The following is a 23,310-nucleotide window of genomic DNA, read 5'->3' on the forward strand; positions in this document are numbered from 1 at the left end:
GTCTCTTGACTTATTTCTTCATCTCCTTCAGATCTTTGCTCAAATATCACCTTCTTAGAACTCTCTAGATCTCCCGATTTAAAATACATGGCTATATCGGTGTTTTATATTTTCCTTTTCTGTTCTATTTTTCCTCCATAGCTTTTATCACCATCTAATACACCACACAGCTTATTTACTTCGTTTATTTTATACATTTACCTCTAATAGAATGTGAACTTTACACAGGCAGGGATGTTTGTCTGTCTTGTTTACTATTGTGTTATCGGTGCCTTGAATAGTGCCTGGAATTTAGTAGCCTATCCAAAAAGATTGCACGAAGATCTTAATTTATTTCAGCAAGTTATATAGTAGCCAGTAGTATGCATTACAGGAGAGATTTTTTTCTTAATAAGGAACATCATTTTGTTATTTATCTTCAAAGGGGGAATTTTTCTCTCGATGATGATGATGATATAATCATGAGTCAAGAATTATATTCTCCTCTTCCCCAAATTGGATCTCTACCTCCAAACCTAAGTTTTTCATCAATGTTTGAGCTTTACCTTTGGAAGTTACTCTAAGATCATTAGGTCCTATATCATACACATGGTTTATACTTACTTTTGGAGTGACTATAAGATTCTTCTGATGAAATTTAGTTTGAGCTTGAAACCATAGTTAATTGTTTTTCTTTGATTACCCTAGTTAATTCCAATGCTAAAAAACTGCAGGAAGTTAAAAGACAATTATTTTTCCAACATTGGAAGTCAGATTAAGAGAAAATGCCTGTATAGCCGCTTTTACTGGAAAAGCAAAGGAAAAGAAGAGGATGAGGAAATGATAATTGCCTTTGATTAGAAGATGAATGAGAAAGCCTTTTGGTGTTTCTAAGATCTCTCTGTGATCTAGAAATGTAGATATTAAAACCGATTAGTCTATAAACCCCCAGAAGAGAAATCCTATATCAACTGGGTTTTATATTTGATATCTTTACATGTTTTTTATTTTAAAAATTTATAGTTCTGACCCCACATGACAGTGATTGCTCAGACTCATTATTTTAACTGGCTTTCCAACTTTCTCCCTCTTTTCTATATTTTAACTGCAGCTATCATTTTATGAACCTTGCAATCATAATTTCTCATCCTTAACTATCCCTATGCTTGTATTTTCTACTATTTGGACTGACTTCATAATTTTAGTAAATGAATATCTTAGATATTTGCTCTTGGTGTGATGGTTTCTTATTTTTATCATTTGCAATTTATCCTTTCATTTTTACAAAAAACTATGTTATTCCTTTTTCTCCAATACACTGTTGTGCCTTTCTCTACATTGTAATTTCAAGCCTCCGTTTTATAATCTACTAGCAACAGGCCTTCTATTTTGAAGACACTGAAAATAAAATATTGGCCAGTGATATTGAAGAAGGAACTATAACCGGAAGAATAAGGACAGATGTTTGAAAATGTTTTCAGAAGACATCCAGTCTTCTAGTGGCTTTGTGATGGGTACTCTGTGGCATATTGGTAATCAATATAGATCATGTGTCTTGTCAATTACATACCTATATGGCAATCAGGGTTAATGAGGAATTTGGAAGACCTTCTATTGAGATGAGACTAAATGGCTCTTGCTCAGGAAAAAGGTAGAATTTTCTTATGTTTCTTACTATTTGAGCCTTGACAGTCTGTACAGGGGAAGCCATTTGCCTCTGCCAACCTTCAAGACTGTGTTTAGCATCACTTCCAAAATAAAAGGTTCAAGCTCAAATATACAATATAGGTGGAAGATAGCTCATGTTATCTTCTACTGAATTGCGGTTTTTTTTTCTTAAGTTATTTTTATGATTGAATTCTTAGGAATACATTTCTTGGTAAATTTAATGATCTCACCTTTTAAATGGATTTTGAAAATTTACAGGTCACTATTATATTCTTAAAACTGTAGTATTAATGTTTCCTTTCACATAAAGATTATTTCATGTCTTTTTTATTTCTGAGGATGGATAGAATTCTGTTAAATAAAATGTCACTAAATGAAAATTCAAATTCAGAAATGTGAATGTGCATATATACCAAAATTATTTCAAATTTTTATATAAACCAAATCCTTGTAAAATTAGAAGACATACCATATCAAATAGCTATGAATAAATGTGTCATTAAAATATGGAGACATGAAATTGGTGTTAGTATTTGGAAGTACAAAAGGCATTTAAATGGACTTCAAACATGCTATAGTGCAATATTATTTGGAATTTATTGTTGGTTCAATCAAATATATTTGATAAAATTGGTATAAGTTCAAATCACTAGAAAGCCACTTCTTCACTTTTAGAATGGTAGAATGGACATGCAGTTATAAAGTCTTCCCCTTGAAGCAGTAGAGGAGATTCAATGATGACTTCAGTTTATTTCATTTTTAACATTAACAAATATTTATTGAGCACTTACTGTGCCTCAGGCCCATTCTAGAGGGATACAGCAGAAAAAAACAGAACAAAGCCCCTGCCCTTCTGAAAGTCATACTCTAGTGGAGAAGGTATACAAAAAGCAGTTAAAGTTACACACTGCGTTACAAGTGTGATGAAGATTTACTAGTTTAATTTGTGTGACCTCTGGCACTGTTTCCTCCTCTGTGCAATGGGGCAATAATTGTGTCAGCAGTATGAGCTAGATTTTAATAATCTGGTCTTTTTCTTTTCTTAGAAAAATGCATGAGGACGGCTATTAGGCTTCTTTGGTTCCTTCCTTTCTGCTCAGTAGCCGCCAGGGTTGCAGATGCTCAGGGGAAATGAATCTCACAATATGCCAGCTCCTGTCCAATTTTGTCCCTTTTCAGGTAAATCCTATACTGCTTTAACTCATTATAACTGAAAAATATACACTGATTTTCATCAGAAAAGAAGAAAAGAACCAAAGATAAACAAATTTTGATAGAAAATTTAATCTTTCTATTTAATCTGTTATTTTCCCTCATCCACAGTCAGAACCACAAACCATGGTTTTCCTGGATAGGTTTTGGCATATCCCAACCATTATGATTCCAGAAGTGCTAATTTAGGTAGTATTGAAAGGATTAATTTTTGCTGGTATGTATAATTTAATGAGAAGTTAGAAAGCGATCATATTATAAAAAACCTTGAAAAACTTATGGGAAAATCTGAAAGTATGGGCAGAGTTGAGGATGCCATAACTATTGATTATAACTCCTTTAGGAGAAGCCATGAGTCAGTAAGTGTTCCTTTTATGAAATTAAAAAACAAACAAACAAACTGCAAATGACTTCCATCTAAAGGAAACATGCATTTTCCCTATGTCTATTCATATAAAAATCACTAAAGGAGAGTGTCTATTTTAGGGCCAATTGGATGTCATGTTAAGTAATGAACAGAAAAGTTGAGTCTAATTTCACATACTGACTTCCATAAAGGAATATTTCAGACCACCAACAATTGATTCATTATATTTATGAAGAAAAACAGCTAAACTATTATATTCATAATAAAGCATCTTGTTTCTGGATGCAAGAAAGTATAGACACCCTTCAGATTGCCTTTTTGTGTGTGAATTCTTTGTTTATGAAGTCTTTATAAGTTTATTTCCTTCACAGTTATATGGTGAAGATTTTAACCAGTCTCTAGAAAAAAATAGTGATTTTTACACAACTTATTCAGTAAAGGTATTTGAAAGCATTTTTAGGAACAAAGGATTTTAAACCTTATTTTGCCATGGTTGCTCTTCTGTCATTTAATATTAGGGGATTATAAAAATGTTTTAACAAAATATTCTCAAGAATGGTAAAACAAATTATAGAAAAACTTTAAGACTTAAAAAAACCCTAGAAATATGTAAATATACATATTTTAACTTGGAATAATTATGAGGATTTTTGGCAATTTATTATATTTGATTAATGGAAAGTAACAAAAAGATAATAACACATAAGTAAAAATAAACCAAAAGTTGTCTTGTCCCTCAGGCATAGTCCGCTCATCACAATAAAAAAACTACTTCTCTTTTTGCTTTCCTTGAGAATAATAAATGCTGTTGCTTGAATATCCTTTAAAGACTCAGTAATCCAAATTGCTCATTCCATTTGTATATAAATGGGGATCCATCAGGTCTATCTTCTTAGAAGTCACACAACCAATTAAGGGAAATGCTGGTACTAGAACCAAGGTTTAACCAATCTGGTGACATTGTTGTTGCTTTGAACTTCTCCCTTGCTCTCCAACCCTTTTCTACCTGCATGTGACACCATTTCATTTTCTCCACATCGCTTTCTGTGGTTGGAATTCTCCACCAGTATTATACTAGGTAAACATCTGCTAACACAAAGAGGGCAATACTCGGGGACATTCAAATTAGGGACAGATTGAACACATCCACTATTCCCAGTCTTTCAGCATCAGTAGATATGGATGAGCCCAGTCTTGCAGGAAGATGAAACTTTATCAAGCCTATCTATATATATAAAAGCCTAAGCGACCGAACAACTGAACGACTGGTCACTATGATGCACACTGACCACCAGGGGGCAGACACTCAATGTAGGAGCTGCTCCCTGGTGGTCAGTACACTCCCACAGCCAACATCCTCCAGCTGGCCAACCTCCTGCAGTCCCTCCCCCCGGCAGCTGGCCCCAATCGGGACTGGGCGAGATGGCCCCAATTGGCCCTGATCGCTGTCCTGGCCTAGGAACCTCATCCATGCACAAATTTGTGCACTGGGCCTCTAGTGTCTAAATAAAACAATAGTCACTCAGTGAAGCTGACTATCTTGTGTTTAGAAGCATGTGTTCCTGACTTCTAGAAAATGGGATGGGATGCAGCTCACTATAGCCACTCAACTTATCTCTTGATTACCTTCCCTACACTTGTCCATGATTTAAGGCAAGTAGAAGGCCAGGATGTTGGAGACTTTTGCTATCATAATGGCTGGCAAGCAACTAGGTAAATAGGAGCACTATGCTCCTGTTCGGGAGAGAGCTTCCCCACAGGTTCATTCATTCATTCATTCAGGTGTTTCTCCTACTACATTACCTTATGGTGTGTTTTTCTCGTAGGATTTACTATAATAGGAATGTTATGGGCTGGAATCTTTAACAGATTGAATTTTCTCAAATCTTAAAAAAATATTGGAGAGAACTGTGGATCTTAATCAGTTAATCTAAGCAAACAACAGTATTTAATTAATCTCAGAAGGGAGTAAAAGGGCCGACTCTACTTCAGATTATGCATGAGGCTATCTCAGCATGGCTATTGTTGAATTTGGGCAAGGGTGACTTTGAAGTTACCTAGCCATTATCATTTGACCTGATTTTTTAACTGCTCTCTCATGGCTTTTAAAATAATGTGTGAAAACACTGTATTAGACCCATACTGAGAAGATAAATGTTACAAAGCATCATACTCTCTTAAAATAATGCACACTGTCTTAAAACAATAGTACTATTGTATTCTAAATTGAGAGCAATCTACTTTAAATATTATTTCTCTATGAGAAAATAAACTAGGATTAAAAACAGCATAGCTCTATACATCATACAATATATTATGATAAATTTCAAATGTATTAAAAATCAGTAAACCATTGAAGTGTCAGTAGAAAGCATGAAAGAATGCCTTGATAATTTTGGAACAGAGGCTTTTATACCTATGATTTAAATTCCAAAAAGAAAAAAAAAGATACATTTGAATAAATAAAATTCAAAAATTTCTGCATGGAAAAAATTATAAGCCAAGTCAAAAGACAAGTGAAAAATTGGGGAAAAAATTTTAATTCATATCACAGACTTAGAGCCAAATTTTCTAATACATTAAAAGGTTTCTAGAAATTGATCAGAAAAAGAAAAAAACCCCAATAGAAAAATGAGCAGCTGATATAGACAAATGGTTCATAGAAAAGAAAATATAGTGTCTCTAAAAACATGAAAAGATGCTACCCCATACTGCAAATGAGAGAAGTAGAAATTCAAACTATAGAGTAGAGTGATGGCACACTCTCTTTCCAGGAGGGAAAGGGGAAATAAGCGCTGCTTTACATTGCTTTTAAGATATATGGCAATTTGGCAGTATCAATATCTATCAAAACTATAAAAGGAAGTGGACTTTGACCTAGCCACTCCACTTTTGGAAATTTGTCCTTCAAATGTACTCGCACACATGAGAAATATTGCATAGGATATATTTAAATATACTACAAGGGTATTCAAAGGATAATTGCATGAACAAAACTTGGAAAAAATGTAAAAAAATATGACATACATATGGAAAAGATACTACGCAGATCTGATATAATCTTCTTAAGCCAGAATACTATACAAATCTAAAAAAAACTGAGGGAACACTTATATACTGAAATAATAAGATCTCTAAGATATATTCAGAAAGAAAAAAAGGTATAGAATATTGTACAGAATATGTTAGATTGTTATATTTAATGTAAAAACATGGGGAAGAAACTAAAAATAAATGTTCACATTTGCTTGTATATGCAAAAGAATGTAAAGGGATTAATACATTGGTTGTTGGGAGAGTTAGAAATTGAGTGGATTGAAACAAGAATGGGAAAGAAATTTTCACTTCTCATCTTTCTACATTTTTTTATTGTTGAACTTTGTGAATGTATAACTTATTGAAAAATCAAATAAAAAATTTAAGCATTTTGGTCTTAAACTATTTTGACATCGCTAATAGTTAAGAATTTTGTAGTATACATATATATAGAGAGAATAACAGAAGTACCCATGTGTATCCACTATTCAGCCTAAGATAAAAAGGATTTAAAACCATTATTGAGCCAAAAAAAAAGAAAGATAACTCATGGACAGGGACAACAGTGTGATGATTACAGGGGGGATGGGGGGTGGGTGTGTGGAGGGTAGAAGAGAGTAAAGGGGGAATATATGGTGAGGGGGGAAAGAAAAGCCATTACCAATAGTATTAAATCCTCCATGTCTCTACATAATGCATTCTGGTTCCTGCTTACAAGTAATTATCCAAAATATGTTATTTTATCTATAGTTTTATCATTTATGTGTATATTTCTAAAAAAAGTTTAGCTTTGCAAGGAGTTCAGGTGAGATTGGATTATTTCTTCTTTGAATGTTTGGTAGAACTCAATTAAAATTATCTGAGACTGCTATTTTCCTTATGCAAATATTTAGATTCCTAATTCCATTCCTCAATGATTTGAGGACTATTGCAATTTTCAGTTTCTAGTTGAATCAGTTTGGTTATTGTATGTATTTTTCTAAAAAATTAACCATTTTATATAAAGTTTTCAAATTCACTTGCTTACATTTTATAATAATCTTCACTTTTTGAAATACATATGTTGAATTCATACTTATCTTTCCTTTTGACTACTCATTATTAATGTCTTTTATTAGAATTGCTTTAGGCCTTCTATAGATCAATTAGTTGAAACTCTATTGTATCTTTGTTTTCTATTTCACTAATTTCATTATATTTTTTTATTTGCCTCTTTCTTCATGTTAAATTTTGTGGATATTGTTTTGTTAATATAAATTCCTAATTTGTGTTCCAAGCTATTAATTTCAAGTCTTTCCTATTTTCTAATATTAAAATTTGTGAAATTTATGAATATTTTTCTTTAGGAAATAAGTTTTTCCTTTATTTTCCAAAGTATTTTATAGTTTTGCTTCTGACATTTAATCCTTGACCTACATAGAATTGATGTTTGCAGTAGTGAATGACGGAGATCAAATATTGCCCTCCCTCATCAACCAAGTGTCTAACCTTGGTTTTAGGTAGTCCTGAATTTATTCATTGCTCTATGTTTCAGAGCCCTGCTTTGTCTCCTGTACTTTTAGTAACTATTCTAACCAAACCTTTAGGTCAAACAGGAGTAGCAAAAGAACTCAGATTAACGTCTGTCATCAATATTTGATATTCTGTTTTGGATTTTTTTATACCTGTCTTGTACTTACCATTTGAGTATTTCTTTATTTTCTTGTCAGGTTAATATTATTATTATTTTTTTAAAAAATGTAACATTTCTACTTGCTTTATAAATGGATAAATTGTCAATACTACCAGAAGTCTTTTCAATTGATTGACATTATAGGCACTTTGAACTCTGACAGAATAAAATCATTGAAATCATAAGCCCAATTTAGTTTTTAAGAAATGTATATTGTAGGAACTTTGCTACTGTGATGTGTTTTTTATCACCAACGCTTTTGACACATGCCTCAATGCAATGTGCCCCAGTTATTGTAAATTAAAAGAAATGAAAGAAAATCTGATGAGTGTAGGAAGCTAAATATTTACTGACTTAAGAATAAATGCTCTAGATATTTTTGTTGCACATTAAGAAGATATTTCATATTGGTAGGAATTGATATTAAGTTGTTGTTTTTTTTTAAAATCAAATTGCTTAGTCATTTATTTTTCTCTTACAGTTAATTTCTGTATTGGTCTAGGCAAAAAGCTCTCAGATTTCACCTGCTGCCTATGCACTCTTCTAAAATGTTGGGCCGGATCTTCTGAGGTCATGGATATACAGAATGTTCAATAAGGAAGCTGTCATTTCTCTGGTTTCTCTAAGTAATCACATAGCAGAGATGAAATCCTGGTGGGATGAAAGGAGGCAATAGTATGCTAACCAAACTACTCAAGTGGGGTATTTTCTATCTCTAATTTTTTTTAGTGTTCAGAACCTCCAGGTTGTCTCTGGAACAGTTTCTTAACAGAATTATTTTATTCCTTTTAAAATGGGTGGTCTAAAACCAGGGGTGGGCTGAGATTCATCATTTGTGGGCCAACACAAAACTTACCACAAGTTACTCAGAACCTAAGGTGACTTATAGATGCCTAAATAGCTGTCTATAATTGTCTGGAATAAAAGGGTGAAAATGGGTATTAATAATATAGATAGATTATAATGATTCATACATATTTAAAAATCAAGACAAATGAGAGTAAACATCTAAGCCACAACACCCTAGACTAGTGGTTAGCACTGTGGCCTCTCTGGTCAGACTCTTGAGTTGAAGTCCTTTGTATTAGTTTGCTAAGGATGCCTTAACAAAATACAACAGACTGGGTAGCTTAAATAACAGAAATTTATTTTATTGACATTCTGGAAGCTAGCCTCTCTCTTTTATTTGCAGATGGCTGCCTTCTTACTACGTTCTCACATGATCTTTCCTCTGTGTTACCGTAGTGGGTTTATAACATTTATGTATTTTATTTTGTTATTTTTCCACCTAGTTATTCTATTTATTATTGAAAATGGAATATTAAGTACTCCAACTAATATTGTTGAATTGTCTGTTTCTTCCTTCAATTCTGTCAGTTTTTACCTCATGTATTTTGAAACTCCAATATTATGTACATAAAGGTTTATAATTGGTATGTCTTATTGATGGATATTATCATTATAAACTGATCTTAGAGTAAAGGAGAGCATCTATAACAGGAAATCATAAACTTGATGCTGCTTTGGTCCCAAATTCCCTCATCTTTCATATTTATATGTGTAGTAGCTCTCTTCCAGGCCTTCAGTACTCATTGAAGAAAGGGAAAAGTACTACAGTTTTTTTGACCAATGTCTTCTGCCTTATAGACCATCCGTCCTTATGTGCTCTTACCACAAAGTGACTCACACCCCACAAATGGAGAATGAAGCTGACCAAGGGCAAATGAGGAGCTGGAAAATAACAGCAGTGTCATGAAACTGAACTAGAAGCCAGAGGAGACCAAGGTTTTTGAGTTTTGGATAAGGGTTATTAAGCAACATTGAAAATAATGACACAGGAAAGTCTCAACGTACTGATAAATGTTGAAATAATATTGGTCATTATGTTCACTCTCAATATCATTATCAGTACAAACAATGAAATGATTAGTGATCATTTATTAAAGTCACTAAAGAACTTGAATTATATACCTTATTATAAAATATGTAGCTTATTCTACTTTTTAAATGTTCTTAGTAGCCGAAACCGGTTTGGCTCAGTGGATAGAGCGTCGGCCTGCGGACTGAGGGGTTCCGGGTTCGATTCCGGTCAGGGGCATGTACCTTGGTTGTGGGCACGTCCCCAGTGGGGGGTGTGCAGGAGGCAGCTGATCGATGTTTCTCTCTCATCGATGTTTCTAGCTCTCTATCCCTCTCCCTTCCTCTCTGTAAAAAATCAGTGAAATATATTTAAAAAAAAAAAATGTTCTTAGTAAACATGGAAGAAGAGAGACTGTATTTGTGCCCAATACTTTTTAATAGAAAGAAGGTATTTTTAACTCATACATCACTTTGATGAAAGTAAAGATTTTGTAAAGATGATTTCAGAGTAATAAGTGGAAGAAGCAGGATTTTAAAATGTGGTTATCTGACAATAAAGTTATTTCTACTACCACTTTCTGCTACTTAAAGACATCTTGACATTCCCAGAAATGAATGAGGACATTCTGCTTTTCAAATAATTCTAATGAACAGAAAATGCATAACATGTGTTACAATGTGCAGCATATCAGGCATGCCATATATAACATGTATTGTACGATCCAAACAAATTGTTTAACTGTTATTGAAATTGATCTTGTTACTTTATAGTAATAAAAACCTTCTCTGTTAAGTTTATTTAGTGCAATGTGATTTTCACCATTGACATATTGGCAAAATGTTTCAATAAAAGGAAGATCTAAGTCAAAGATCTACCTCATAAAGCAATACCATCTGCATATGTTGACATATTCTTAGTGCAATTAGTGATTGATGATATGAAAGCTCTGGTGGGCAAATCTTACTATTTCTATGTCAAAGGCAAAGCTAAGTGAAAAATATGGGTTGAAAATAAGGATGGACATTCTTAAAAGTATTCACATTGGAAACACGTATATTATCTCAAGCTACTTAGAAATGATTATCAAGAAATGGCTCCACTGTTCCTGATAACTAAAAAACAAATGTAGCATTGTGTTACACATGTCAGAGCTTTTTAAAGATTCATTTAGAAGCAAAACATTTTCTAAAAGATGAAAAATGTGGGAAACCTATTCTCCGATGAGTTACTCTTCATAAACAAGGGAGTTTGCTAAGATACATATCAACTCACCTGGCCAGCATGGCTCAGTGGCTGAGTGTTTATGAACCAGGAGGTCATGGTTCAATTTTGGAGCTGTGGGCTCAATCCCCAGTGGTGGTGGTGGGCAAGGTGTGTGGGCGGGGAGGGCATGCAGTCAGCAGCTGATCAACTATTCTCTCTCATCACTGATGTTTCTATCTCTTTCCCTCTCCTTTCCTCTCTGAAATCAATAAAAAATATTTTAAAAAAAGATATATATCAACTCCACTGAGTGGAGAATAGGGACCCTGGAATGGCCTCTTGCTCTCACAGGCCAGGTCTGTTGACTGAAAAGAAAGGCATAATTTGAGAAGCACTGACATGCTTTACTCTCATTCTTACCTCCTTTAATTTTAGAAACTCTCTTACACCGGCTCTGTTTGTCTGATTCTGCCACATGACTCATTCTTTGAGATGACACAGCAAAAAATAAAAAGATGTTGAACATATTTCTGGTAAGACTAACAATTGAAGCAGAACTTTACTTGGTTGATATATTAGCCATATGGCATCTACCAATTTCCCGACAGCAAATAAAAAGAAGGGTTTTGAAATTAAAAAGAAGCAAAAATAGAGATATGTAAGATGAATTTTGGTTGAATTTTAATTTTTTCCTGGATGTTCTCTCTGGGATGAAGTAAAATTACATAGAGATTATATATACTAAATCATTTAATTCTGTCTATAGCTAGATAGATGATATTAGGAGTAGATCAGCTGGGAAACTGCCAAGTGAGATGGTCTGCATGTGACACCAACACATTATTGGCATAAATTGGAAAATTTTAAATTATCCTGCTCTTCCAAGTAGTGGAGAGATTGGGGACATTTTTTTCCTTCCTTCCTTTTTTTTGTTTTGTTTTGTTGTTGTTGCTATTTACATGACAGCAGAAATTTGGCAGCCAGTCACAGTCAGTTGAAATTCTGAAAATAAAAAATTCATGATGCAATGCTGTTTATGGAAAATTAATCTGAATTTTATACCATTTGCTATACCACCCAAGTTATTTCTGAACAGAAAAAAAAAAATGCTGAAAAGGAAATAGAAACTATAGCACAGTTATTTATTAATATACTTTAGAATATAAATCCTGCTTTGCTCAATTAAAGTGAATCGGTAAGCGATTGTATTTGATATATAATATTTATAAACAGAAAAGCAAGGCATTCATTTATAACATATTTATAAGCAGCAAAATAACTAGAATGTTCACAATATTTTAAATCATTTTTAATGCATAGCTGAGCAGGCAATAAAATAAGGGAAATATTTAAGATAAGAGTGTAAAAGTTTTGAAGCACTTACATTGTACAGGGTGGTGGGATTGCGGAATGGAGTGGTGAGAGGTTGATGGAGGAGGTTGCTATTCTACTTTCCTTGTGTTTTTTTTTTTTTTTTTTTTTTTTTTTAAGTTTAATGAGGATTTGGGTCCAGGAAAGCAATGTGAATTGGAAATACGATCTTAAACTAAGCTAGGCATCCCCCAAGGGCTATTCCATCATAAAAAGAGTAAAATGACTACACCAGTGGTTGGCAAACTCATTAGTCAATAGAGCAGCAAATCGCGGCTCGCGAGCCGCAGTTTGCCGACCACTGGACTACACCATCAGGGAAACCCACCCTCCTAAGGACCCTGATAGGCATTAGTCTGGACCTTGGTAGAAAAAAAGTAAGTCTTGAGAATTCATAAGTAGGTGTACTCAGGATGATGAGGTCTAAAAACCATACTCAGAAATGACAATCTAAAAGAAGTCTTAGCAGTATGCCTGGTGTGCCTGATGGAACCCAAAAATAGCCATTCTGGAGAAACATGCCAAATCCACATTTCCAGGACTTCCACATACACAGCAATCTTGAGTGTAAGTTTATAATACAAAATTTTAAATCCATGAGGAACAAATTAACCATGAGATAAAGTTATCAGATAAAACAAATGGTAGAAAGAATAGCATCTTTCTTAAAATTTCAGATATCAAAACTATCATATAAAGATTATAAAATAAGTAAGCATGCCTACCAATCTATTCAGTATGGATAGAGTCACACATTTTTTTTTTTTTTTGCCTTAAGTGAATTAGGAAGTTAAGTGTGAAAATACAACTTTAAAATTTCAGAAGAAAATAGAGATGAAGATCTTGATGCCAGGATAGGGAAGGCTTTCTTAAATACCTCCCTCAAAAATTTTAAAGAAAAGAGAGATACATTTGATTATATTCAAATTCTCTAGATAGCAAAAGATAAACTTATTTAACCAAAAAGAATAAGCCAATTTATGATGAACCAGCAAAACCTATTTGAAGGTTATATTCATCAAATTACTTGAATATAGAATATATGAATAACTTCTGAACATCAGTAAAAAAAAAGCAGATAATGTCATAGAAAATTCAACAATTGATTTAAGAAAAAAGGAAGAAAACTGAATTGCTAATAAAAATATAAAAGATACTCTTCAGAGATCAGAGAAATGTGACTTAAAAGTAGCACGATGCTAAATAACCCACAAATTGAGAGAACTAAAAATATTTTATAATACCAGGTTTACCTATAATATAATGTTACTTATGTGAAATTTAACAATTAAAAAGAACAATAATCTATTCATATGAAGCAAAGTATCAAAACATCATACCTGGGAGTGAAAATTCAAAAATTATGATTACCCATGGGGAAGAAAGGAAAGCAGTATGATCAAGCAGGGATTCACAGGGGCTTTGCATATATCTGGTATACTTGCATTATATTTCTTTAAAAAGAACTATGTTTCTTTTAAAACAATTATTTTAAAAGAATTTCTTTTAAGTTTGATAAAGTTGGAAAAATACATATGCATTTATTTTATTTATAAATTTCTGTATGTTTGAAACAGTTCACTGTAAAAAAGAAAAAAGAGTATTTTTCATCCCACTCACTAAATAAATATTAGTCTGATCATTAAATAATTCCAGTGAAAAAATCTGTATTTTATTAACCTGCCCAACGGGCCATTGGGTCTCAGTGTCTTCCAGGCCCTGTGTAATTTGATTACATTTGGCCCGGGCCCCACCCTTAGGATGAACAGCATACTCCTTGGACACTGCCTGTAGAATAAAGTGTAGCTATCCCAGTGTTCTCTTAAACAGGGTCAGAGACATTGATCCTCATCGTATGGTTAATTTGCAAGGCTGTAATGGACTGAACTGTGTTCCCCAAATGTCAATATGGTGAAGCCCTAACCTCCACTCTAACTGTATTTGGGTACAGGGCTTTTAAAGAATTAATAGAAGTTAATAAGGGAAGTTATAAGCCTGGGGCCCTGATCCAGTAGGACTGTTGTCCTTGTAAGAAGAGGAAAGCGTGCCAGAGGAAAGGCCACGTGAGGACACAGTGATAAGGAAGCTGTTCGCAAGCCAAGGAGGGAGACCTTATGAGAAACCACATCTACCAACATCTGTTTTTTCTCTTGGTCAATTTTCACCCAAGGATATTTTCCCATTGATTTTTAGAGATAGTGGAAGGGAGGGAGAGAGAGAGAGAGAGAGAGAGAGAGAGAGAGAGAGAGAGAGAGAGAGATGTGAGGAGACACATGGATTGGTTGCCTACTGCAGGCAGCCGACCAGGCTGGGGATCGAGCCTGCAACCCAGGTAAATGCCCTTTACTGGAATTAAACCCTTGGCCCTTCAGTCCCTGGGCCGATGCTCTCTCTACTGAGCCAAACCAGCTAGGGCCAAACCTACCAACATCTTGATCTTAGACTTCTAGCCTCCAGAACTGTGGGAAAAGAAAATTCTGCTGTTGAAGTCATCCAACCTGTGGTGTTTTGTTACGGTGGCCCTAACAAATTAATACAGCTGTGAAGATATGAGATTGAAAGCTCAGAAATCACTGAAAGACCATATGTAGTAAAGTTATTTGATCAATAAAACTGAGTGGCCCAAAGAACAGCAAATAGATGCTCCAGCAAAGTTGTTGCAGTGCTGGGTCGGTTAAGACAGATCTCTCTCAGAGGCATCACAGTGAGCCATGGCCTCATTCAAGTAGCAGGTGGTTGACAATATGGCTGAAAACCCACGTGTAAATCCCATCTCCTGGTAGAAATAGACTTTGTTTTAGCTATTGTATGAATAAAGGCTTTCTTTGCTTTGAGTTTTACACTGTATTTGTATTATTTTTAACACAACACCATATGAGTTCGGCAGATAAATACTCTTATGATTTAATGCCCTACTACCCAGTTTGAAGTCCATTCAGATTTTTAGAAACCACAAAGAATTGAAAATACAAATGAATAAACTAGAACAAGCAAATACCACCACCAGATTTTAGGTAGGCTTTTGGGTTCAATTTATTTTAAATAAGTTAGTATTCAAGTTTCAAAGTAATATTTGTGTTATCCACTACTGCCAAATTATTTGTCTTTATTCCTTTTTTATGAATATATTTTTTTAGCTGAAAGGAAATATATGAAATAAGGGGTGATGTTGAAGAGATTTAAGCCAAGAGAATGACTAAATAAAGAGAAATGAATAATGGTAGTAACAGCTATAAGAACATCAGATTATTATGGAAAAAGACTATGAATATAATACCCTTAAACAATATTTACTAATTTTTGAGCCCCTTTCCTGCACCTGGTTCTACGTTCTGCCTTTTATATATTATATTTACTTTAATCCTTAAAACCACCCTACAGGGTAAATTCTAATATTAGCCAAAATTCTGAGATGAGGAAACTTTGACATCAAATCATTTGCTCAAGTTTGTCCTTAGCTGGTATGTGTCAGGAACCAATTCCAGTTCAGTCTAATTCATAAACCTAGGTCTTTAGAAACTGCAACACGCTGTGTTACAAAGGACAGACTTTTTTAAAAGACATTATAAAGGTCAACATGAAGCTTTATATTCTAAATCCCTTGTACATTATCAGTCGTCAGCGAGAACAAAGCTAGAGACCGACTCTGTTTTGCCCCACATCCTTTCAGGACACTGTACTCGAGTCCTGTTTACCGATAATCAGAGTTCACCCGTGATCAGAGTGGCTGAGCTCTCCACAGCACACCAATTAGAGCAGAGCGGCAGGGCCCCTCACAGGCCGAAGCTGGCCTTCCAGGTAGTGCACACCAATCAGACCTACCCTCAGAGGACTCCATAATCAGATTTGGAAGGTCTGGGAGGAGGCCAGGCTTGCTCTTCAATAGGAGCGGGCTGAGGTTCGGATGTAAATAAAAGAGAAAGCCAGCTGTGGCAGTGGAAAATAACTATGTAGCCTTGGATTGCCGATTTAGCATAAATGCTGCAGTGATTCATCTCTGAGTTGATAAACAGGTTTTTCAAAGTGGGAGGCAGACAGGATGCAGTTCCCAGCTAGAAGGGCTTCATTACTGAAAGGTTTCTGGAGAGAAACCACTCAACCCACACCCCACCATGCCTGGAAGGAATTGGTGTTAGGGGCACAGTTTTCCCTTTTGATGAAACACAGACAAGGGGAAATTCCAGCAGTTTATTTCTTATAGAAGAATTTGAAGTGAGCCTTTAGCCTTACTTTTCTTGTAGTTCATGCAATGATCAGGGTTCAGTGTCATATTCAGAGCTCACACTGATAGTAGGCATGTAGGAAATGCTCACTGACTCACTGACATGGTCACCAATGTATTCCCAATTTTCAGAGAGAAAAATATTTTAGGACCATAGACTCAGAATTCAAAAATATGGCTGGCATTGCTTACCTAGGCCATAGCTACCAGGTAGGTGCATGGAAACTCCCAGACCTCAGTTATAAATATATCCAGTTTATTTTATATGTTGTCTTTCACACGTTACTGCAACCCAAGTTCACCACCACTACCACATCCAGGCTTTCAAGAACTGCTTTATATTCACAGGGGCTAAAGAACCTTGTGCTCACTAGTAAACAAATGTCTAAGGTAGAGGAATTATGTTCTGAATTTTAGTATTGTACTTTTTTCAGAAATAGTTATAAGCATCATTTATAATAAAAGGCTAATATGCAAATCGACCAAATAGCGGTACGACCAGTCACTATGACATGCACTGACCACCAGGGGGCAGATGTTCAATTCAGGAGCTCTCCCCTGGTGGTCAGTGTGCCAGAAGCTGGGCTTACAGCTGGCGAGTGCAGCGGCGATGGCGGGAGCCTCTCCCGCCTCCAAGGCAGGGCTAAGGATGTCCGACTGCTGGCTTAGGCCCACTCCCCCAAAGGCTCCCAGACTGTGAGAGGGTGCAGGCTGGGCTGAGGGGCCCCCCCTCCCCCCACCACTGAGTGCATGAATTTCGTGCACGGAGCCTCTAGTTTTTTTCTAAGCAGACAATTATAGATAACTTATAACTCATTAAAGGATGATAAAATGGAAAACCTATGTCCTCTTTTAAAAAATATTTTTATTGATTTCAGAAAAGGAGAGTGAAGGAGAGAGAGATTGAAACATCACTGATGAGAGAGAAACATTGACTGGCTGCCTCCTGCATGGCCCCCCTGCGAATAGAGACCATAATCCAGGCAGAAATGGAACCATGACCTCATGGTTCCTGGGTCAATGCTCAACCACTGAGCTACACTGGCTGGGACTATGTCCTCTTTTGATATAATGAATGCTTAGTTTAAATAACCAGATAAAGCCATATTAACAAAGAAAAAAAGACACAAGAAGAAGCCCTGTAGAAAGATTATTCCAGCATTTTATAAATATCCAGTATTATTTTTACTTCATTTTAGAGTTTCTATTGTGTCTAGAATGAAAGCTATTTTATTTTGTCAGACATCAGAAGGAGATGAGAATGTGCTTGAAGGAATTTGATCCAATTAGTAGTACATTGGTGACCTTTAAAAGTAAAGAATATACCAGAAGAATTCAAGAGTAGGATTGCAATAGATTATACATTGCATGTATTCTAAAGGTTCAAAAGTGTGAAAATTTTTACTTTGTGATTACAAGCAAGTGCATTTTAAGATGTTAAAATCTGAATTTTCATAGCTGTAGGGCATCATTTCAATAAACAATTCTTAGGGGAGAAATACAGTCAAATGAAGCTGAACCGTATAACCAAGCTAACAATGTGCATTTGGTAAATTACTTCCTTCTAAATGTATTAATATCATCAAGGCTGATCTCATCTGCGGAAGCCATTAAAACCTGGAAGAGTAAATTATTGCCACAGTTGTCTAATTTGTGTTATTACAAAACTTGTGAAATTATTTTACAGATCACCTCATAAGACATTATCTTTATAGTCATTGAAATTGTTACGTTGCTCTCTGGTGTACTGTTATAAATGAAATTTTAAGTGTAGAAGTAAGCAAAAAAAAAAAATATCTAGCTACAAAATAGAACCAAATAAATTGCTGCTTTTTATTTTTCTCTGGATCATGACCGTTCAATTTTCACCCCTCAGGATTCCTGCACTAGAACTAGGCCATGAAGAATATTAGTGAGTACATTAAGTAGGGCAGATTTGGAATTAAGAGATGCAGACTTTAACACAGGTAGACATTATTTTACATGGTAAATGGGTTTCCAAAATGATATACTCATGCGAACCAAGTAGGGACTGATTTTTGCATGCAGTATAAGTGGTAGTTAAACTTTTCTAAGTGAATGATATCACCTGGGGGATGGTCTTATTCATCCCAGCTCTAAGTGATCAGCGAAAGGGGCCCTGCTTCACTCACAATGGGGACTAGAAAATATTTTTGTCCTGGGGAGGGGAGGGACCTAGGCGGAGGAGGTACATGGGGGGAAAAGGGATATCTGCAATGCTTTCAAGAATAAGATAAGTTAAAAATAATAAAATAGAATAAAAATATATTTGGCTGCTGTAAACTGACTATTTGGGACTGAAACTCAGCTGGCTACTTTCTGAGGTTATTTCTTTTTCTATTTTTAAAAAAATATATTTTATTGATCTTACAGAGAGAGGAAGGGAGAGAGATAGAGAGTCAGAACCATCGATGAGAGAGAAACATCAATCAGCTGCCTCCTGCACACCCCCCACTGGGGACGTGCCCGCAACCAAGGCACACGCCCCTAACCGGAATCGAACCTGGGACCCCCCAGTCCGCAGGCCAATGCTCTAGCCACTGAGCCAAACTGGTCAGGGCTGTGAAGTTATTTCTGTGGGATGTCATATCTGACCCTCACTGCTGTTTCAGTGGCTTGAAAATCTGACATTTACTAATTCCCCAGGGTCTTTGGATCAGATTTTTAGAATATAAAATAATTATCCCAAATTAGCATATCTTAAAACAAATTCTTAATAAGTCCCTTTTAAATGCATTCCCTCTTTATTCTGAAACAGTGGCTTGCAACTGAGGATAATTTCGGTCCCTAAGGGGATATTTGACAATGTCTGGAGATATTTTTGCTTGTCACCACTAGGGGATGTATGCTACTGGCATCTATAATCCTCAGAATAGTCTTCCACAACAAAGAGTCATCTAGCTTAAAGTATCAGCCTTCATCCTTTTCTTCCACTTGTCCTCTACCCAACTCCTCAGTACATCTTATCAATTCTGCTTTCAAAACATATCTGAAATTTCTCATCAGTTTCTCTGCAACTTCTCCAGCCTGTGCCACCTTTGCCTCTCACCCGGAATAACTGACCTGTCTCAGCTCATCTCTTTTTTCTACTAGTACAGATGGAAAGTGCACACATTAGCCATAGTGATGCAAAGGCTTCCTATGTAACTCAGAATAAAATCCAAAGCTTTTACTTTCATCCGTAGCCTATTTTATATTTGTTTCTTATTTATTTGTCTCATTTTGCTAAAACATAAACTCTAAAGTAGCAGTGACGCTGTTTATAGCAGCATTCCAGAGTTTAGAAGACTGTAATGTACATTGTAGATACACAATACCAATTTATGGATTGAATGAATGACCTCAAGGTTAGCCTTGCCTGTAAGGATCTTTTAAATACCACATGTGGACAATATTAACTGCAGATCAGGTGATGAAGTTATATCATAATATACTTTTTAAAAAATATATTTTTATTGATTTCAGAGAGGGAGAGAGAATTTTTGGAAACATCAATAATGAGAGAGAATCATTGTTCAGCTGCCTTCTGCACGCCCTCCCATGGGGATTGAGCCAGCAACCTGGGCATGTACCCTGACCAGGAATTGAACTGTGACCTCCTGGCACATAGGTCGATGTTCAACCACTGAGCCACACTGGTCGGGCCAGAATATACTTTTTAAATGCCCTTTCTTAGTCAAATAGAATGTTGATAGTCCTACGTTAGCCTTCCATTTTAAAATAATTATGAGTGGCTTATGAAATCAAATTCTGGAGACACTAGTATAGATTATTTTCAGTCTTGTCATTATTTCTTTTTCCACCACTCTAAATTAGGACCACATTCTTTCAAGTTGAAACTAGTTAGTACAAGATCCTCTGGCCAGTCATAAGCCTCTCTCTCTTCTTATTCAAATTCATCCTTCCCTGTATCAACATTATTTGAAGGTTAACTCATTTTTTTTTCTAAATTAAGAAAAGTTTCTCTCTTTTTGATATTGATGTTATTGACAACATGAGTTCAAATTATTTTTTTCCAGTTTTAGTTCTAACTATTCCTTCAGATAGAGTCTAAATTTCAGCTCCGGAGCAATTCTGTGTTAGTTTTTAAGTCCACATTATCTAACTCCATGCCTTCACTAATCCTGTACGCTCTTGGTAGCATGATGAAATTCCTTCCTCACTCACCACAACATCCCATCCTCTGATATTCTACTCAGTCCTTGAGGTTCATATCAAATTGCTTTCTCTCTTATAAAACCATCCCGTCCTTGCCTTGAGAAATAATTTCTTTTCTTGAATGCCATAGAGTTGTGTTAGCACCTCTTTTATTTTCTTATTCTCCTCTACCAGGTTTGAAAATTATTTATATACTAGAGGCCGAATTCGTGTATGGGTGGGGTCCGGCCAGCCAACCGACCCTGCCCCCGATCAGGATGGGGGAGCCCATCAGGGGCAGGGCCAGCTGGGGGGAGGGGCCATGGGCGATTAGCCAGCCAGCCCCACCCCCTGGTCAAACTCCCGGTCAAGGGGACAATTTGCATATTAGCCTTTTATTATATAGGATTTGTCTTTTGTCTCATCTTAGATTTATCTTTTCTCTTGCACTTTCTGTCAGCTCTTTATGCATTATATAACATATATATTAAATAATATATTTTCTATATCCATAATTAAAGCTTAATAAATGTTGAACAAAATTCCATTTAAAATCTTCGAAATTTATTATTTAAATAATGCAGTATTACAAATATATGTGCTTATATTTATGCTGAAGTGAATTTGAACTTTTTTTCTGAAAAGAAACATACCAACTGCATGACCTTAACATCTTTATTTCTGAAAACAATTTACTTATGTTGTGATTTTGATGGTACTAGTTTTCCTTTAAATAAAATGCCTGGCTGGCATGGCTCAGTGGTAGAGTGTTGACCTATGAACCAGGAGGTCATGGTTCCATTCCTGGTTGGGGCATTTGTCTTTTGTCTTATCTTAGATTTGTCTTTTCTCTTGCGCTTTTTGTATTCCTTCTCCCTGCTAAGATAAGGTCTCTGTTTTTTTAAGAACATTTTAAAATGTTTTCTGCAGGAAGCCTACCCTGACCTTCTCAATACAATTCTGATACAAGACTGTAACCTGTATTAAAGTAATCTTAAAATGCTATGCTTTGTTATTCTTTTTTACAATAAGATATCTTTGAATGTGTTATATAGCTAACAAAGTTAACATTTACAAGACCAGCATAAGCCACAACTTAAATATATTGTGTTTATGTTAAAAAAATTAAAAACTATAATCTAAGTTATTAAAAAATGTGTGGATTTTCAGTTCAAAAATGAACTAATCCTCATACTAGTCTCAGTGTCTTATCCTTACCTGAGGGGTCTGGCCCTTATACACATACCCTTACTCTTATAGTATTAATCTTTTCCCTTACTTTATATTCCCCTAAAATTATAAATATATCTAGCCTTAAGAACACACCACTCTTTTTGTGGTTGTTGTCAATCCTCACCTGAGAATATTTTTTCCATTGATTTTTAGAAAGAGTGGAAGGGAGGAAAGGAGGAAGGGAGAAAGAAACATCAATGCCCCGATCTGGGTTGGGGATCAAACCTGCAACCCTTTGTGCCCTTGACTAGGAATCAAACCCGTGACCCTTCCTTTGGCAGTCTGAGGCTCTAACCGTTGAGCAACCGTTAGCCAGGGCAAACAGACCACTCTTAGGATCTCTAGTTCTGACTTGCTCTCCCCTTCCTTTCATGGCCATGCTTTTAAATGTTCCGGTTTCTCTTCCCCAGTATTCCTCAAACCAAGGCATTCTGACTTTGGTCTCTGTGATTGTTTATATTTGTCAATTTGGCTAGGCCATAGTTTCCAGATGGATGACAAAACATTATTCTAGTTATTTTCTGTGAAGATACTTTTTAGATGAGAATAACATTTAAATCAATAAACTTTGAATATAGCAAATTATCCTTCATAGTATGGGTGGGCCTTATCCAATCAGTTAAAGGCCTCAATAGAAAACAGATTGACCTCCCAGGGTAAAAAGGGAATTCTGACAGCTCACTGCCTTCACACACAACTGCAGCTATTTCCTGGCTCTCCAGCTTGCCAGTTTACCCTGCAGAGTTTTAACTTGCTAGCCTCCACAACTACATGAGCCAATTCCTTAACTCAATCAAAACTCTCTCTCTCTCTCTCTCTCTCTCTCTCTCTCTCTCTCTCTCTCTCTCTCTCTTTCTCTCTGTCTCCACATGTATGTGTATATGTAAACATACACACATGCACACACACATATCCTATTGTTTCTGTTTCCCTGGAGAACCCTACTACAGTCCCTACCTTGCTCCACTATAGCCATCAGTTAGTTCCATCGACTCTACCTACACTTTTCAGATTATTTTGAACTTCTCTCCCCCTTTAAATATTTCTAGACCCTATTATTCTTTGACTTTACATGTTTTCTATCAAGTCTCATGACTTCAACTGCCACATGCATATGGACAGTTCCAAGATCCATCTTAGATCTCTTTCCTCAAACATCTATTTACATTTCCCCCCACTTTTTGTCCTTTCTACTTTAAGAAGTGCTGTCACCATCCACTCCAAAACTGAAGTGGGAAACCTGCTAGATCCCTACAACTCTTCATCATTTTCCATCTCTAAACAGATAAAAAATTTACTCAATTTTATTAGTTTGTGTGTTTATTAGT

At 35.5% G+C, this 23,310-nt stretch overlaps 1 protein-coding gene across 3 annotated transcripts in view; it reads left to right on the forward strand.

The window, feature by feature from the left end:
- The window catches only part of CLVS2 (clavesin 2), a 99,407-nt gene that overhangs the window by 72,052 nt on the left and 4,045 nt on the right, over positions 1-23,310 (forward strand). Inside the window, exon 8 of one of the 3 annotated variants that reach the window (XR_013960473.1) lies at positions 9,582-9,623. The exons of 1 other annotated variant lie outside the window; for it this stretch is intronic. The gene's annotated coding sequence lies outside the window, so the exon portion shown is untranslated. Of the gene's footprint in view, positions 1-9,581; positions 10,681-23,310 lie in introns of those variants that run through there. One more of the 3 variants, XM_080666021.1, reaches the window with a different exon arrangement.

Source organism: Plecotus auritus (assembly GCF_963455305.1).
Source record: "Plecotus auritus genome assembly, chromosome: 4".
In the NCBI taxonomy this organism is placed as follows: domain Eukaryota; kingdom Metazoa; phylum Chordata; class Mammalia; order Chiroptera; family Vespertilionidae; genus Plecotus; species Plecotus auritus.